The following is a 4991-nucleotide window of genomic DNA, read 5'->3' on the forward strand; positions in this document are numbered from 1 at the left end:
CTACGATTGGTCGATCTGGCGGGAAGCGAGAGCGCGGCTACCTGCGCTGGCGTTCATCGGCTGAAGGTGAGTCGTCCACATCCCCTAAAAAATAATCGAGATCGATGAACCAGAAAACGAGAAATCGATTGCTCCTCCGTTTCGAGTCATGGATCGTTCTACTTGCGTGTGGGAGGAAAAATTGAGAAAAGAAGGGGAGGGGGAATGACACGTGTCTGTTTGCAGGAGGGCGCGAATATAAACAAGAGTCTAGTGGCGCTGGGGAACGTAATATCGGCCCTTGCGGAGAGAGGCACGAGCCCAGGAAGTGGCCCAGGCAGGAGGTTCATCCCTTATAGAGATTCTTCGCTTACTTGGCTGTTGAAGGACGCACTTGGCGGAAATGCCACTACCATTATGCTCGCCAGTAAGTGCCTCCTCTTCCCTTTGATCTTCCCTCCCGCTTCCCTCTCTCGGTATTATCCACTCTCGTTCCGCGCCCCCTCCCTCGTCTTATTTATTTTTAGAAGATGCGCTTTAAGAGAGATGATTTACACGTTGAATGGAGCAGCAGCTTTCTTTTCGTAACTCTCTGATTCGTCGTTAATCAGGTTTACACCAAGGCTCGTTCCAGATCCTTCTCGTTCCATTCAGAGACCTCCCCAGGTTACTTTCCTCCATTTCACCTCCCACTCCCCGTTCCCAGGATATTTAATTTTGGAAGACGACTTGGACGCGACACGAAGAGGAAGAGGAGGAGGAGGAGGAGGAGGAGGAAGAAAAAAAAGGAGAAAAATCGATGGCCGCTTTTTCATCCTCCGTACCCCTACTACCCCTACTCCTACACTACTCCTCCAACCTCGTCGTCGCTTTGCTTAACTCCATAGCTTTCCATAAATTCCAGTTAATTGCCAGAGGAGAATTATTATCGCGAGCCTCTGATTCATGAAATTATCCCTCCCCTCCCCGCGATACTCGAGCAGCCCGGAAACTCGAGGATGGTAATTGGTTTAAATGCTTTTTCCAGCCGGGCTAAGGCGGAAAAAGGAGATTAAAATTCGATAGCTAAGGCGCGAAAGCGTGGCGACGGGAATCGGTAAATACGAGATCCTTTAAATCGAAGTCGCAGTTTCGCATTTGTCGACGTTTCAATTTTCGTCGACAAGGGATGGAACGCGACAATTTTTCAATTCTAGATAGATAGATAAATAGATTCACAGTAGAAACAGATGAATCTCGTTTGGTAAGAAGGAGACGATAATTTGGAGAACAAACGAGTTGCCAGTAGAGTGGATCCATGGTAGATTGATTTGTAGAATTTGAACATTGTAGTTGGACACGTAGAGCAAACGGTATGGAATATAAAAAAAAAACTTTGTTTTTACGCATCTGTGCAAAAAGGGTGAGAAGAACGAATCGCTTGCGATAATCACATAGCAACGAAACGAGCGTAATAAATCGCTCCATTCATTTTTCAGATAGATACGCTATATTATCGTTAATAATCGAATCGAAAAAATTTCATAGCCGATACACAGATTTTTCGTCGAACATTTCCTGGAGATTCGATTCCATCCGATCGAAAAAAAGTGTTTTTGTATTTTGCGATTTATCGATACGGAGGGAAAAAAAAAAAAAAAAAAAAAAAAAAAAAAAAAAAAAAAAGAAGAAAAAAAGAAAATGTACTTTTTTTTTTCTGTTCGCACGACAAGCGCATCGACAATCGAGGCCGCTATTATTTCGTTCCACGTTTCGTGATTTTCGACCGTTCTAACGCAATAATGCGACTCTGTGTTTAAACGAGCAAAAGAGAGAAATTTATCCCCCTTCTTCGAATTATTCCACTATTTCCAGACGAGTGGAAACCATCTAATGCGTCCAACACGGTATATAATCGGTGGAATCCAGATGGAAAAACGATTGGCTAATTAGCGCGGCCGGGCTCCCGATGCCACGTAAACGGAAGAATTGGCAAATATTCGTAGGCCGGCCGCGATGCGTATAATTAATCGCGGCGAAATATTCCAAACCGATGATCATCGGCGTCCAATTGAATTGCTAATAGCATTCGGGCTTATTATCGACCCGGGATGGCGAGGGATGGTAGACGTTTAATATTCAGTATCTGCATTAATGGTTGACCGCGTGTTACGCATCGTGGTCCCCTTTTTTCTCTCTCTTTTCTTTTTTTCCAAATGTAAAAATGACATTTTTCATTTTTCTTTCTTTCTTTCTTTCTTTCTTTTTTTTCCCGCGCGAAAAATTGGAATCGATGTGGAAAAAACTCGAATTTCTGCTCATTTCTTTCCCGCCGATTGCTCAGCCCAATTTCCATTCTCGATGAAATTTAAAATTCGATCGATGAGTCGCAATCTCGAGGTAACCACGATTAATTATTAAGAGGTGATGAGGGAGTGGATAACAGCAGTGTAAACGAGCATCAATCGTTAATATTATTTTCGTTCACGTTTTTTCGTCCTCTGTTTCCAGCTATCTCGCCAGCGAGCGGAAGTTACAACGAGACGGCCCGCACGTTGCGATTCGCGCAGAGGGCGCAGAGCGTGGTCAATCGGCCGATGGTCAACGAGGATCCGGTGGCGAGGATCGTTCGTGAGCTGAGGGCAGAGGTGGCCAGGCTGAAATCCTTGCTTCTGGAAAAGGCAAGTCATTGCTCCCTTTACGCGATATTTTTTCAATCTGTGGCTCCTTCAATGTGAAATAAAACACGAAAAACGTGTTTCGTTTCCCGAATTGGTTCGGCCGTTAAATCTTACTTCCTCGTACATTGCACGCCGTAAAACAAACGGCAATAACGGGCGAACGGTTATAATTTTTCGTTTCGACGTGAATATTAATAGAAGGGGGAGAAAAATAAATTCAACTTCGTCGAAGACGAGGAAATCGATATGTATTTTATGAACCGAGATCGATTTCGCCATTACATTACGCGAAATCTCTCCGCGTTGTTATCTAGGAAAGCCGTTTGCTCGCGAGCAACGGCGAGTTTATATATGTACATATATATGAAATCGTCATTATGCAAATGAAACGCGCGAATCGTTCATTTGATACTCGTTGACCGTTCGATCCTTCCCGTGGAATTGGTCGAAAACGATTGCTGATAAAATACAGTTTCCCAGGTGCGTGAGTTTAAACGAGCATTCCATCTATCGAGTAGATTTTACAATATCCTTCGATCCATGGCCCTCCCCCGTGTTACGTAATCGGTCATTAATTAGCTTCATCGAATTTACTCTGGCTCCATTTATGATCGCCGTTATACCGATTGCTCGTCGATTTTCGCGTTTCATTTCCAAAACCATGTCCCAATTATCTTAATCAAGCCGGTCCGGCCGTTTCGACGTTTCGACGAACGTGTTCGAAAACGACACGGCGTGATCGCGTTATTTTAATCACACGCGGCACAGATCGAAGGAGGCGGGCGAGTCGATTGGCGCGAAACGATCGATTTCGATTTATCAACGTTTGTTTTCGAGAAAATTGACGATCGAGTTGCGCACTCGCATCAGCGGAAGAACACGTCGTAATATCCTCACCGCCACTTGTTAGGTTAGGCAAAGTCACGTGACACGATGCGACGCTTAGCCTTCACGGTCACGTGACGTACCTCTGCCTAATGACGTCACGTTATCCCCACTGTTAGATTAGGCACGTCACGTGACGCGATTCCACGCTCGAATCCAGTCACGTGACATCACACGTGACGTTACGCGGTTAGATTAGACGGAGACAAATGATACGCGTGCCTCTTTCCAACCACATCTTTTCCAACGTAGAACAAATATTTCCATATCCCTCCTTCCTTCCAACCATCAATCCCATCTGCTCTCCTCTTTCAACTTGTTCTTCTCCGCGCATCTTCTCTAGCGCATCCAATCCATTCTTGCGAAAAATCCTCTCTTTTGCAGAACACGAAGGATCCGGACACGAAGGTGTTGTTGTGCCGTTGCAGGAAGGGAATTCGAGAAGAGTTGATCGGCACGGAGGGAGTTGGATCGTGCGAACGAAATTCGAAGGGGGGGATAGGATCGATGGTGAAGGAGGGGAAGAGGCGGAAGGCCGTCCCTCTTGAAAGATCCAATTCCACGGACACCGTGGCCACGTACCACCAACTCGTCCCCTGCTCGACGGGGAGGAGATTCGGTTCCTTGGAATTTTTCGAGAGCGATCGTTTCGCGGCCGGCTATAACCGAGCTCGAGTGACGGAGTTGAAGGAGGAGGAGGGGGCTGGGGAGGAAGTGAGCGAGATCCACGAATCCGTGTTCGTCGACATACCTACCTTGGTCGCTGTCCTGATCAAACCTGACAATAACCCCGACGAATCCTCGGTGCGGATCGAGGAGATCTACTCGGACGAGGTTGTGGACGAATCGTCGAACGACGTCGAATTCATCGAAGGCGATCGATCGTACGAGACGCAAAATTCGCGCGACGATAACGACATATATAATGCGAACGGGGACTCGTGCCCGAGAACGGGACAACAGGTGGACAAGCCCAGGGAGAGGAAGCGAAAGTTTCGCAAGCAGGACTCGGTGGACGCGATCCCCTCCCTCACGAATTTGCACGCGTCGAGGAAGTTCGGCTCGGTGGAGGCGATCCAGAGGAGGGATCACCCCGCGTTCTCGTTCGAGAGGTCTTACACGAGCTTGGAGAAGCCGCTGCGCCCCGCCTCCTCCACGATTCCCGATCGCGTCGCGAAAAAGTTGAACGACATCCGGGAGGTGGAGGATCGAAGGAAGAGGAATTCGAGCGGGGGAGGTAAGAGCAACGAGCGGCTCGAGCGTAAAGGGAGCAACGACTCGGATAGAAGCGCGAAGACGGAGATGTGCGGCGCGAACCAATCGAACGGCGGGTGCAGGGCGAGAAGCTACGGGGGGAAGCCCAGTTTGGAGAGCTTGAGGCGGAAGAGCAGCAAGGACAGCAGTTCGAGCAGCTCGAAGGACGAGCAGATCTCGACGATTTCCACGGGTCGGGGTGACAAGTCGTCG

At 47.8% G+C, this 4991-nt stretch overlaps 1 pseudogene; it reads left to right on the forward strand.

The window, feature by feature from the left end:
• Positions 1-4991, forward strand: part of LOC102670585 — a 27080-nt pseudogene that overhangs the window by 18131 nt on the left and 3958 nt on the right.

The sequence above is a fragment of the Apis dorsata genome, unplaced genomic scaffold (assembly GCF_000469605.1).
Source record: "Apis dorsata unplaced genomic scaffold, Apis dorsata 1.3 scaffold_638, whole genome shotgun sequence".
NCBI lineage: Eukaryota > Metazoa > Arthropoda > Insecta > Hymenoptera > Apidae > Apis > Apis dorsata.